We start from the raw sequence: 15077 nt of genomic DNA on the forward strand, positions 1-15077 counted from the left end.
CTCCAATTTTGGTGTCATCTGCAAACTTACTAACTGTACCTTTTATGCTCGCATCCAAATCATTTATGTAAATGACAAAATGTAGAGTGGCCAGCACCGATCCTTGTGGCACTCCACTGGTCACAGGCCTCCAGTCTGAAAAACAATCCTCCACCACCAACCTCTGTCTTCTACCTTTGAGCCAGTTCTGTATCCAAATGGCGAGTTCTCCCTGTATTCCGTGAGATCTAACCTTGCTGATCCGTCTCCCATGGGGAACCTTGTCAAACGCCTTACTGAAGTCCATATAGATCACATCTACTGCTCTGCCCTCATCAATCTTCTTTGTTACTTCTTCAAAAAACTCAATCAAGTTTGTGAGACGTGATTGCCCACACACAAAGCCATGTTGACTATCCCGACTCAGTTCTTGCCTTTCCAAATACATATACATCCTGTCCCTCAGGATTCCCTCCAATAACTTGCCCACCACTGAGGTCAGGCTCACCAGTCTATAGTTCTCTGGCTTGTCTTTACCGCACTTCTTAAACAGTGGCACCACATTTGCCAACCTCCAGTCTTCTGGCACCTCACCTGTGACTATCGATGATACAAATATCTCAGCAAGTGGCCCAGCAATCACTTCTCTAGCTTCCCACAGAGTTCTCGGGCACACCTGATCAGGTCCTGGGGATTTATCCACCTTTAACCATTTCAAGACATCCAAGACATTCAAGATGTTAATAGGTTAAATTGTATTCAGACAAAAATGGATAAGTTGAAAGCTTTTTCCTGTTCCTAAAATTCTAGAATTCTTTTTGTACTACACAAGGATTAGCTAGTATGCAGGGATGTTGTTTACTCAGCAAGCCAAATGGCAATGACTCACAGCAAAAATGGAATTGCTGATTATTCTGTACGCCAAGAATTCCTGTCGTCAAACTAATCAAGATTTTAAATAATCATTGAATTACTTATTCTTAACTTTTCCTCCTGTGGGTACTTTTGATGCAGTTCGATTCTAACCTGTTCTCAGAAAATTCTTGCATGTGAAAACGAAGAGCATTACACAATAACTTGCCATAAAGTAAAACAAAGAACTGTGGATGTTGGAAATCTGAACCAGGGTCTGAAGAAGGGTCACCGGACCTGAAATGTTAATTATCTTTTCTCTCCACAGACACAACCAGACCCTCCTGAGTTTCTCCAGCACTTTGTTTCACAATGACTTGTCAGTTTTATTTTACCTCTGGATTAAATTGCATAGTTTAGAAAGTGCAGTGGATTGTCACTGAGCTCTTCATTACTGCACTTCTGGTGCACCTACAAATGCAAAGCACTATCTCTATAAAATGCAGAGATTGTTCCTTATTCTGGAAACAGCAGTGAGCTCCTTTTTGTGAGCTGAGCAATCCTTTAGCCACTCAGTCAGAAATGACTGTAATCACATTTAGTCCCTCACATTTTATTCTTGCAGCCCAGTGTCATGCTCTTTCAGCATGAAGGTCCAAACCAGACAGTTTTAATGGATCCATTCCACCATCCAATTCAATTTTCATCCACACTTCAAACAGCAGATCAGAAGCTAGGTGAAGGTGAGCTTTGTCCAATGGGTTTGTACCCTTTTGCAGCCAAACTCAATGCTTCCTCCAAGTGGTCTCTCTCTCTCTCTCTCTCTCTCTCTCTCTCTCAAATGTTAATGCATTTGACATGGTTCAGAGGAGGTTTACTGAACGGATAGGTGGAATGTGTTCTGTTATGAAGATAAGTTGGACAGGCTGGCCTTGTTTACACTAGAGTTGACAAAAATGAAAGGTAGCTCAGTTGAAATGTATAAGATCCTCAAAGGTCTTGACAAAATCGACATGGAAAAGAAATTTCCTCTTGTTGGTCAGTCCAATACTAAGATGAACTCAGAACAGAGACAAGGAGAATTTTTTTTCTCTCTTATAGGGTTGTGTGACTTTGGAACACTCTCGTACCTCAGAAGGCAGTGGATGCAGGAACAGTGAATACTTTGAAAATGGAAGTGGATAGATTCCTTTTATGCAAGGGAATCAAAGATTATTACGGTAGATGGTGATACGGCATTGAAAACATTCATTTCCTGTTCCGTATGTTCCTGCGAAGTAGAAACGATAGATGTTGAATCTAAAGGATTAAACCTGAAATATTAACCTGTCTTTATTCTTTCTTACTAACTATCATTTTCATACTTTTAAACCCTTCTACAATGTTGGTTGACCATTATTTCAGGGCACAACACTTCAGAAAGAAATTGAAGCCTTCAAAGAGGGTCCAATAACGATACTTAGCAATAGTGACGCGTCTCAGTTACGTGGATAGATTGGAGAAGCCATGGTTGATGGGAAAAGAAGGGTGAGAGGAGTTTTTCTCGAGATTGTAATTGGGGGGAAGTTGTTGCCTTTAGTGGAAAACTTAAGAACCAGATAACACCAATTTAATGTGTTTGGCAAAAGAATTAAAGGTAATATGAGAAAGAACTTTTTAACATGTTGAGTGGTTAAGATCTGGAATGCACCATCTTTGAGGGTGTTGGAGGCAGATTCTATTTCAAGAGGGTATTTGTTAAGCACCTAAACATCAAAATATGGTGGGGCTATAGGGAAACGGGACTAGCCAAAAGAGCAGTTGTGCATCCATAAGACATAGCACCATGTAGATAGCAAAGATAGGGAGGTGGTCGCACCACAGATCTGAAGGGTACAGTAGATGGGGAATGGCTAACTAGGCAGCAGTCTAAGAAAGCACATAGGTATGCAGAGGTCCCCTGAGTCTTTGTTGCTTGCCTATTGGCTTTCCAATTTGGAAACTAGTGAAAGCAATGGTTCCTCAGAGAGAGCACAGCCCAGAGGTAAATCTGTGGTGCTAAGCGCATCTCAACTATATGAGGGATAGAGAAAGAAGAGTGCAAGGGCAAAAGTGATAAGGATTTCCACAGTCAGAGGATCAGAGGGATATTTCTATTGCATGAAATGTGACACTAGGGTGGGGTGTTGCCTCCCTGGAGCCAAGGGTCAAGGATGTCATAGAGCAGCTACAGGACATCCTTCTGGTGTGGGGAGATCAGCTAGAAGTTGTGGTCCATAGTCGTACATAATCACATTGTAAGGAAGATAGATGAAGTCCTGAAATTAGAAATCAGGGACTTGGGGAGAACATTAAAAAGCAGGACCTCAACAATACCAATGCTAGGATCTTCCAGCACCATGTACTAGTGCACATAAGAACAGAAGGATTGAACACATTGCTGGAAAACTGGTGTAAGAGGGAGGGTATCAGATTTCTGAGGCATTATTGCAAGGGAAATAAGAGAAGTCTTGCTCCAACTATATTACTTAATGAGGGATTGTACCTGGAGTACAGTGTACAATTTTGGTCTCCTCAGTTGAATGATATACCTACATTGCAAGCAGTTCAGAGAAGTTCATTAGGTTGATTATGTTATGAAAAGATTGTCTTATGAGGAAAATTGAATACACTATGGTCATTGAAGTTTGGAAAAATGAGAGATGATCTTATTAAACAAGTAAAATTCTGAAGAAACTTGACAGGGTAAATTCTGAGGAAATGTTCTCCTTTGGGGAAAGCCTAGAACTAGGGGGAATAGTTTAAAAGAAGGGAGCCTTCCATTTAACACTCCAGTGAGGAGAAATGTCTTCTGTTAGAGAATTATTATTTCTTGGAATTCTCTTTGCAAGCGAGCATTGGAGATTTAGTCATTAAATGTATTGAAGTTTGAGTTGCACAGGTTCTTGATCAATGAGAGAGACGAGGGTTAAGAGGCAGGAAGGAAAGAGAAGCCTAGGCCACAATCAGATCAGCTATCATCTTATTGAACACTATTGCAGACTTGAGGGGCTGAATAGCCTACTCTTCATATTCCTCTGCTCTTCGCTCAGTACTGTATATACAATGATGACCTGATTACATTGCGTTCATTAAGGAAGTTCCTTTTGTATCCTAGTTCATGCAAGCTATTTAGCATTCCAGATCTGGCACTGGAATCTTAATTTAGCACTTCATAAACTAATTAGTCCATTCATTAGACCAGGAGGCAAGGCATTTGGAACCATATTCACCCAGACGTGCTGAGTGGCTAATCCATCTCAGTCTCCTCCAGAAGTCCCCGCATTAGAAAGGCCAAACTCCCTTCTGCCAATTTGATTCACTCCATATGATATCAAGAAACATCAGAAGTCATTGGATACAACAAAGGATGTGGGCTGTGATGGCATCCTGGCAGTCGTACCAATAACTTCTATTCTGGAACATGTTGCCCCCCAGTGAAGCTGGGAATCTATCTTACAATGTAGGAATTGCCCAGATATGTCTTGTTCACAAAAGCAAGTCCAAAAGAAATCCAATATATCCAGTTACTGCCCCATCAGTCTACTCTCGATCAGTATTGATTGCCATAAGTGTCCAGTACCTGCACATTGGACACACATTGGCAGAGATGGGTACTGCTGCAGAAACTCATTATGCCAAATTTGACAGGTTTGCACATGTGGAAGTTTCTAACGGGACATGGGCAATAAACGCAAGGGCAGACCACCACCTGCAAGTTCCCCTCCAAGCCTCGTGCCATCTTGATTTGAAAATATATTGCCGTTGCTTCACTGTTTCAAGCACGCAACAATTATGAGCAGAGGTGGACCATTCGGTCCTGCTCAGCCACTCGGTAAGACCATATGTGATCTGATTGTGGCCTCACTTTGCTGTCTGATCCCCTAACCCTGGACTCTGTTATTGATCAACGCCCTGTGTAACTCAGACTTAAATGTATTCAATGAATGTTTAAGAAAGAGAATTCCACAGAATAACAAGACTCTGCAAGAAGAAAAAGCCCTTATTTCCATCTTAAAGGTGAAACGCCTAATTTTTAAGCATTCTCGTGTGGTCAGAATCCCGGATTTCTTTCCTAACAGCACCGTGGGTCTACTGACAATACATGGACCACAGTTGTTCAAGAAGGTGATTTGAACCACCTTCTCAAGGACAAATAGGGATGGACAATAAATGCTGGTGTCTCATGAATGAATAAGGCAAAATCAACAAAGTGGCGTGAAATGCTGTCAACAGTGCTATCAGGCAACACTCTCACACTAAAACTTACTCGATACGACTCAGTTTGGCTAGTGCCAGAGTCAATCTTGAGCTAAGGATCTGAATTCCGAACTGAGATGCAAGTGATTGCCCTTCATATCAAGGCAGGATTTGACCAAGTGTTGGCATCAAAGATGCCAAAATCTGGGGGCAAGCTTTCTACGAGTGGGAGTCATGCCTAATTATTGTGGTTGGAGGTCAGGCTTCTTAGCCCCAGGACATCTGTGTAGAGTTCTAGGCTCAGCCATCTTCAGGTCCGTCTTCTGTCTGACATAGAACAGGAGATGTGTGCTGAAGACCAGACAATGTTCAGCGCCATTCACAGCACCTCAGATACTGGAAACAGTCCGGGTCCATATACAGCAAGACATGGATAGCATTCAGGCTTCAGTTGATTAGTGGCAAGTGACATTCATGCCGTACTCATACCAGAAATGCTGACATCCAATAATAATCCAACCATCTCCCCTTGCTATTCAATGAAATTCCCATCATTGAATATCCCATCATCAGCATCCTTGATTATTATGAACGAAAACCTTAAATGGACCAGCCATATAAAGCATGTGTAAGCAGGTCAGAGACTGAGAATTCTTCAGTGAATGACTCACCTCTTGACTCAACAAAATCTGTCAACTCTCTGCAAGGTGCAAGTCAGAAGTCTGACAAAATATTCTGCATTTGCCTAAGGAGAGCATCCCTGACAACATTGAATAAGCTTGACACCATCCTGGACAAAGCAGTCCACTTGATTGGCACTTCATTCTCCACTTTAAGCATCAATCTGATCCAACTATGTACAGTGATTACATGTCAATCCTGTGCAAGATGCACTCAGTAATTCACTTGCCAAATCCTCCAAACCTCTGCCACCTAGAAAGATGAGGAAACACCTCACTATTCTGACATGGAGCTATATGACCGTTCCTTCAATGTCAGCATTGTGGTTGTACAGTCATAAGGCGAACTAAATCATTCAAAAAAATAACTCACCACAAACATCTCAAAGATGATTTTAGGGGTGTGCATTACCAGTCTATCCAGAAACACCCATGTGAAGGTATTGCAAAAGGTTTCTCAATGTAAATGTAACTGATGATTGCCTTGACAAATAGGGTTCATGAACTCAAGCTGTGATTGTAGTCATGCCGTATTAGACTGAGCATTTTCAGTTGCCTTTTCTCTGGACATACAAAGCTGCTAAAAAAAATTCAGTTCTATTTAATTTAGGTGACTGTTCTTTTGTTTCATTAAGATTAGAGGTTTCAAGATTTGGGTGTTCATTAGAAATCTATTTCATATTCAGCACCTTTGGAATTCTGGAAGAAAACTTGTTTCCTATGGCTCAAGAAATTCATGGTAGTGAAACTAATCATTGGCTGCATTGTACACTGTTGGGTTCTTACTGAAAAGCAGCCTAATGGTTTGGCTAAACCACTGACTGATCCTTGGGTTTTTCTTTCAGATTCAGCCCAATAGGATGGCACAATTGCTCTCAGAGTTTGACTGTGGTTCAGTAGCCCATTTGTTCTGATAGCTGACACCCTGATTCATAATTAGGAATCCCTCTCCGACTTGTTACCGTGCTTTAGTAATAGTGATTTTTGAGAAGATTTGGAGCTCAATAAATCTGTCATTTGCTCGCTGAGCTTGAAGGTTTGTTTTCAGACCTTTCGTCACCATACTGGTTAACATCATCAGTGAGAGTCTCTGGTGAAGCGCCGGTGGTATGTCTCGCCTCTCTATTTATAGGTCTTGGTTTCTTAACGTGGGTGATGTCATTTCCAGTTCTATTTTTCAAGGGAAGGTGGATAGGATCTAAATCAATATGTTTATTGATGGAGTTCTGGTTAGAATGCCATGTCTCTAAGAATTCTCCTGCGTGTCTTTGTTTTGCCTGTCCTAGGATGTGTGTGTTGTCCCAGTCAACGTGCTGTGCTTCTTTGTCAGTATGTATGGAAACTAGTGAGAGTGGGTCATGTCATTTGGTGGCCCAGTTGGTGTTCATGTATCCTGGTGGCAAGTTTCCTGCTAGTTTGTCCGATGTAGTGTTTGTTTTTTAACAGTTCTTGCATGATATCTTGTAAATGGTTAGTTTTGCTGGTGGTATATCATGGATCCTTTAGGTTGATTAATCGCTGTATAAGTGTGTTGGTAGGTTTGTAGGCTACCATGACGCCAAGGGGTCTGAGTAGTCTGGAAGTCTTTTCTGATATGTCTATGATGTAAGGTAATGTGGCTATAGTTTTTGGTTGTGTTGTGTCTGTTTGGGTTTGTTTCTGAGGAATCAGTGGATTGTGTTTATTGGGTACCTGTTTTTCTTGACAACATTTTATAGATATTTTTGTTCTGCTTTTTGTAGTTCTTGGGTGCTGCAGCGTGATGTAGCTCATTGAAATAATGTCTTAATGCAGCTCCGTTTGTGGGTGTTGGGCTGATTGCTTCTGAAGTTAAATATTTGGTCCGTGTGTGTTGTTTTTCTGTAGACAGACACTGGTTTGAAGCTCTCTGTTAACTGTACGTTCAACTGTCATGTCTAGGAATGGGAGTCTGTTGTCGTTCTCCTCTTTTGTGAATTTTATGCCTGTCAGGATGTTGTTGACTGTGTTGTATGTTTCCTCTAATTTGTTCCATTTTGTGATGACAAAGGTTTCATTTACATAGTGGATCCAAATTGTGGGCTGGATAGATGAGAGGGCAGCTTGTTCAAGTCTCTGCATTACTGCTTCCGCTATGAGCCCTGGTATTGGTGATCCCATAGGTGTTCCATTGACTTGTTTGTAGGTTTTGTTGTTGACTGTGAAGTGCGTGGTGAGGCACAGGTCCACTAGCTTGAGAATGTTGTCTTTGCTGATGAAGTTGGTGCTGTCTGGTGTTTGTAGTGATTCCAGTGTTTCTTTGGTCAGGTCGATGTTAATTGATCTGAAAAGGGCTGTAACGTCAGAGGAGGCCATTATTTCGTCGTCCTCTATCTTAGTGTCTGATGGTGTTCAGACTGGAGTGAATGAAGTGGCGTGAATTTTCAATTAGGTGTTTTAGTTTTTGGTGGAGTTCTTTGGCTAGTCTGTTTGTTGGTGTACGAGGTAGGGAGACTATGGGTCTGAGGAGGGCACCAGGTGCTTTCGTAATGCTGTTTCAGGAGATGGAGTACTCATGGAATGTTGGACTCCATTGAAGGGTCACCTCCATTTTCCAAGAGCTATGTGTCTACCACTCAATTCTGTTCTTTTCATCTGGGGAGTGTTGTACAGGATGCACATCCTTTCAAGATTGAAGATGACTTTACAACTTCAACTTACATTTTATATGTTGCTTTTATCATGATACACTGCCTATAAGTTACTTCCGAGGAGCGTTAACAAACAATGTCTGATCCCAAGCCACACATCGACTCAAAAGCTCACTGTTTTTAAGCAATGTCTTGCAGAAGGCCCAAGCAATGACCAGGTGGGCAGGTTTAAGATACAAGTTGTTGCTCATAATCTTGCTCATTCAATCCTTTTCCAATGGATTAACTTTTACTCTGTAAGCTGCCAAATTTAAAAGTAATGAGCATAACTGCATGAGAAAGGCATGTGGACACAGTCACAGCAGTGGAAGAAATATACGGGTATGTTTCTGAGCATAGCTTTCTGCACATTTCAGCTACTAATATCTTCTACTGAAATGAAGTACTGAATGAGTATATATTTTTTAATTGATTTTGCCAAGAATATAGAAAACCCTGAAAGCGTACAGTACTGTTCAGCTGGTTCTGTTTCTGCTCAGAGCTGGTTGAGGATTACAGTTTCTGGTCTGAAAACTTGGTCTTAAAATGTTTGCCCAAACTATACACTATAACACAAAGAAGTGGTCTACACTAATGCTGCCCCCGCCCCCACTTGGCTTTAATTCGCTGTTAATTACAAAATGCTCGTTCTGACAACACAGCTAATTAATTAATTTTAAATTAATTAATTTAAAAGAGGTGGGAGGTGGTAGGTGGCAGTATGTAATGATGAAAAAACAGCTTTCATCCAGCAGACGAACATCCCAAGTTACCTTGAGATTTTTTGCTAATAGAACAGTCAAAGCAAATGGATGTGGCATTGGATACCCAGAGCACATGAGAATGAAAACTTTGACTGAAGATACAAAGCCAACAAGGAATTTCACAGACACATTTCTGAATGTTTGGATGTAGCAAACTGACCCTATTGATGATGATCTGGAGTTATCAAAGAACTGGTAACAATGATGATTCGTCAACCAAACAGCTAAGAATCAAAAATATGAAAATAGAATAGAATTGTATTGATTCTTTTGGAAGAACATGTGACTAGCAGTCACAATTGTATTCTGACGTCCCAGTGTGTGCAGAGAACATTATTTAGAACATTAATGAAGTAACTGAATGTTTGTTACGTTTACTGACTGAGTACTAAACTCAAGCATTTACTAAACAATGCACATAACCCTTTTGTAAATCATTCTGAATGCTAGGGTTGCGTGTTAAGTCACTGCAAACTGCAAGTAAGCTCAGACCTTCAAAATGTGCTGATCTCCTATAAGACAGACATTTGATTCTGAGAGGTTGTTAAAATTCATTGTGTCAGGATCCTGACTTCACTGTTTCAATAAATCTTTGAAGTAAAGAAAGCACTAAGTGGAGAAAATGGAGCAGTGGGATTATTTGGGAATGTTTAGAAGCTGTCACAGATGCTTCCTGTGATGCAAACCTCTGTAACTCTATACTTTCATATCAATGAAAATATAATGCTTAAAGAAATGTATCTTAAGAGGCGTGGTTGTCCAAAGCGCACATTTTGCTTTCTGTATACATCAGATGGAACATGAAACATTCACAAGCTGATTAATTTCTAGTTAGTGCGATGCGGAGTCTGACTTACAGTTCAGTGACAGATCCCTTTGGGGCAAGGACCCATCTGTCTGTTGTCTCCAAATCCTTCTCTGTTACAAGGTCGCCACATGTATTTTGTTTGACTTTTTATTTTTAGCAGCTGCTTCACTGAAATAAATTTCATCATGTCCACAGCATGGATTCTGAAACTGGAGGCTGTGCCTTAAACATGGTCTGTGAGGGCATCAGGTTTCTATTGTCCTGGGACTAGGCATACCACAGCAAGCACTGTGTTCTAAGAAGGCTCCATTCTATGCTTGATTCAACAATATTTCTACTCACATGTCTATCAGTCTGTCCACTGTCAAAGCATTGAAAGCAAAGAAAATTTTAAAAATATGTAATTTTATCCTTTTTTCTTCCTCGTGTTGAAACTTGCAAGAATCTGCCAGTCTGCATCTTGTTGCACACCAATGGAAGTTGAGCTCCAACTGACATCAAACTTTATACTAATTTGACATTGTGGCCTTAAAGGGACTATACATTTAACCTGATGTCCTTCTGAGCAGCTATATAATATAATCTGCATTACGTTCTTGCTGTTAGCAAATAACATTGTATCTAATGGTTCCCCTGATGTATGACCAAGTCAGCTTCATGCAGCAACCTCGTGTTTCAAAAGTTAACTCCAGAATATCACGAAGGAATTTTTTGGAAAAAAAATCAAACTAAATTAAAACCTTTCCATTGTACAGAAAAGTGACAATCCTTTATTGACCTTAAGGCTGCACCTTTAAGCAAGTTAATTCACAAAACATTGCAAGATTTCAAAATTCATTCACATCTCTGGCTGGACCAGTATGTACTGTATTGCCCATCCCAGATTGTCTGGAGAAGATGCAGGTAACTCACTTCCTTGAACTGCTGCAGGTATTGGCTGTCGGTACACCCACACTATGAAAAGGAGTTCCAGAATTTTTGCCCGATGAAGGAATGGCAATATGATTCCACATAAAAGTTTATTTTCACTAATCATTCATGAGGATGTCATGTCACCTCTAGCATTTATTGTCCATCTCTAATTGCCCATGATAAGGTGCTGGTGAAGTGCCTTCTTGAACCAGTATAATCCATGGTATGTGTGTCCATGGTGTTGTTAAGAAGGCAATTCCAGGATTTTCACCCAGTTACATGAAGGAATGGCAAAATAGTTCTGAATGAGGGTGGTGTGGGGTTTGGAGGGGACTTGTAGGTGGTGCCGTGTATCTGCTACCCTTATCCTTCGAGATGTTTGAGTTTGCAGGTTTGAAAGGTGCTGTTTTGGTGCGTTGCTGCAGTGCATCTTATAGATGGTGTGCACTGTTGCCATTGTGCATGACTTGGAGGAAGTGAATATTGAAGGTAGTGGATGGAATATCAGTCAATGTCCTGGATGGTGCTGTGATTCTGTACACTTCAGAACTTTAATAACTGTTCATGGATTGAGAGGATCAGCAATTAATCTGTCTGGAATAAACTGTTGCTTCAGATGAAAGGAACAAGAGAAACTGTTTTAAAGGAATTAAAAGCAGCATGCTAACTAACCATTCCTGGGAAGGAGTCAAAGCAACAAGCTGTCTCCTGGGAGAGAGTATATCTAAGACAGAAATAGATAGGTTCTTGGTTGTCAAGGGGATCAAGAGTTACAGAAAGCGGGAGAATGGGGTTGAGAAACTTATCAGCCATGATTGAACGGCGGATCAGACTTGATAGGCCTAATTTCTACCCCCATGTTTTATGGTCTTATAAAGGGATTAAAGGCAGGAAAAGTTGTTTTCAAACAGACAACTAACACAAAATGCAACAAGGGACAGGGGAACTACTTCTGATGAGAATGCAAGCCACAGACGAGGTGAGGCAGCATCTGAGAAGCAGGAAAATCGACGTTTCAGGCAAAAGCCCTTCATCAGGAATGGCTTTTGCCCAAAACATCGATTTTCCTGCTTCTCAGATGCTGCCTGACCTGCTGTGTTTTTCCAGCACCACTCAGATCTGAACTCTGATTTCCAGCATCTGCAGTCCTCACTTTTGCCACAGACTTGAGGTGTCTAATGTAATCAATATTGTGAATGATAGGATGTAAAGGATCAAAAATAATGTCAAACCACAGACTTGAAAGAGAGAACATTGTATAAGAATTAACGTTTGTCCTGGTGTCAGGTTTCTTGAGTGTTGAAGCTGTATTCATTCAAGAAAGTTGGAGTATTCCATAATACTCTTGAGACCTGTGTCCGAGTATATGGTGGACAGGAGATGAGTTAATTCCCATGGAATCCCCGATTTCTGAATTGCTTTTGTGGTCAGAGTATTGCTCGTCCAGTTCAGTTTCTGGTCGATGGTATCTCCCAAGATGTTGATAGGGGATTCAGTAAAGGTAATTCTCTTGAATGACTAGAGTAAATGGTTTCGTTTTCTCTCATTGCAAACACTTGCTTGGCACATATGTTAGTTACCACTTTATCAGCCTGTGCCTGAGTGTTATCCAATCTCACTGCATGTGGACATGGTCTAGTACCAGATCTGAGGAGTTGTGAATGATGCTGAGCATTGTGGAACCATCCGCCAATATCCCACAAAAAATGGGGAAGTCATGGATAAAGGAGCTGTTGAGGGTGTGGCCTAGGAAACTGCTACCTGGAACCCTAGCTTCTGGGACTGAGGTGATTGACCTCTACAGCCACAACCTTGTGCTCAGTGTGACTCTAATTCAGTGGAGAGGTCTCCCCTCACCACCAACTTCCATCAACTTCAATTTTGCTGGAGCTCTTTGATATGATCAAATGTGACCTTGATGTCCAGGCCCATCATTCTCAGCTCACCTCTGGAATTCAGCTTTTTTGTCCATGTATGACTGAAGACTGTAATATTGTCAAGAGCTGGGTGATGTTGGCATATTCCAAATTGAGCATCGGTGAGCAGGTTATTGGTGGGTGAGTGCTGCTGACACCTTTCATCACTGTACTGATGATCAAGAATTGACTGGTGGGGCAGATACTGGCCAGATACAATTTGTCCTGTTTTTTGTGTACAGGACAAACCTGGGTAGTTTTCTGTATTGTCACGTAGATACCAGTGTTGTGGCTGCACTGGATCAGCTTGACTAGGGGCTCGGCAAGTTCTAGAATCTTTAACACTAGAGTCAGGATATTGTAAGGGCATTTAGCCTATTTTGTATGATTATTCGTTTATTCTTTCATGGATGTGAGCATTGTTGGCAAGGCAGTCTGTTGCCCATTCTTAATAACCCATGAATTGAGTGGCTTGCTAGACCATGTCAGAGGGCCATCAATTGTCAACCAAGTTTCTGTGGATTTAAAGTCACATGTAGGTCAGACTGGGTAAGGTTGGCAGATTTTCTTGCCTAATAGTCATTACTAAATCAGATGGGTACTTACCACAATCCGTGATGAGAAGTTTTATGGTCACCGTTACTAAGACCTTTGCCCATATGTAACTCCAGACCCACAGCAATATGGGTGATTATTAACTACCTTTGAAATGGTCCTTATTCAAAGGCAGTTAGGCACGAACAACAAATACTCATCTTGCTAGACGTGTATATCCCTTTAAAGAATAAAAGGCAGACTAGCTTTCAATTCATTTTATTAATTGAGCTTAAATTTCACCAGCCTCCCAGAGCATCAGTGTGATGATCAGGATTACTAGTCCAGTGTTATTATCACTGATCTTTCACTCTTTACAGTGCTGTCAGCTTTTTGTTGATATCAGTTGGAGTGAAGACTATTTCCTGTGATGTTAGGGACTTCAAAAAAGACGAAGATGGATTGTTAGCTTGACACTATTAGCTGAAGATAGTTGCAAATGCTTTAGCCTTGTCTTTTGAACTCCATCTAGGGTCTAGTATTCTTAAGGATATTGATATTTACCAAGTTTTCTCCTCCCTTTGCTTAATTGTCCACCATCATCTGCAACTGGTTGTGGTAGCCCTGTAGAGCTTTGAATTGTTGCATTCTTTATGATTGCTTAGTTCTTACATAGCATTTTGCTGCCATGGTTCTGTGTGAGAGCTCACCTGTTTTGCATCTCATTTTTAGGCACATCTGGTACTGTTCAGATGTGCTGTCCTACAGTCGTTATTGAACCAGGATTGATCCTCTGGTTTGATGATAATATGGTTTCAAGGATATTGGTCAGCAGAAATTCTGCAGTGATCACTTGCATCAATGCTGTCATGGGCAAATGCATCTGAGTGCCTGTTTGTAATGACTGGACTTCGTTTTGGTTTGTTCCTACAAAGCACATTCTGTTAAATATCATGTAATATAACATATTGACATTCGAAACAGCCCTCCATCCAACTTGTTAACCTGTCACAATGTCACAGGTAGTCCATAAATGCCAAGACATTCTGCGTTGATGGCACTGTTTTTACAGATTTGCCACTGCCCATTGAGAGCTTACAAACCACTACACTGCCAGAGTCATAGCTTATGATATCAGAATTGCAAGTCATCAGGTTATATCATTGTTTCAGTGAGCACTGACATTTAAGAAAGCAGAATAGGAGACTAAACTGCCCAATTTTTGCAAATACCTTGATCATTTGCAGCCAATCTATTTCAACGGTTCCTGTCAGCAGACTTCATGCTATGTTGCTTGTTTTTCTCCAATTAGAGAAAGTTACTAGGAGGTAGGGTTATCTATGCAATGATGCATCAAGCCCTATGAAATAACTCCAGATGCTTTATTTTCTTCCAGTCCCTAGGAGTAGAAGCTTCCAGCTTCTCTTTGGCTCCTGTTTGGCTCCATGCGTAATATCAGTAACTCATTGTGAAAGAGACTCCAAAGTTTTCAAAATCTCCCTCCCTAGGAAGAGTCACGGACACAGCCAGGGGGCCCACTCACCGTGAGGAGTCACGGACGCAGCCGGGGGCCACTCTTACCGTGAAGAGTCACGGACACAGCCGGGGGGCCTTCTCACCGTGAGGAGTCACGGACGCAGCCGGGGGAACTCTCTCACCGTGAGGAGTCACGGACGCAGCCGGGGGGCACTCTCACCGTGAGGAGTCACGGACACAGCCAGGGGATCCTCTCACCGTGAGGAGTCACGGACACAGCCAGGGGATCC

General features: G+C 41.4%; 1 protein-coding gene across 3 annotated transcripts in view; it reads left to right on the plus strand.

The window, feature by feature from the left end:
- LOC122559128 (E3 ubiquitin-protein ligase RNF123) overlaps nucleotides 1-15077 on the plus strand; it is a 389631-nt gene that overhangs the window by 330905 nt on the left and 43649 nt on the right. The window lies entirely within an intron of this gene.

The sequence above is a fragment of the Chiloscyllium plagiosum genome, chromosome 18 (genome assembly GCF_004010195.1).
Source record: "Chiloscyllium plagiosum isolate BGI_BamShark_2017 chromosome 18, ASM401019v2, whole genome shotgun sequence".
NCBI lineage: Eukaryota > Metazoa > Chordata > Chondrichthyes > Orectolobiformes > Hemiscylliidae > Chiloscyllium > Chiloscyllium plagiosum.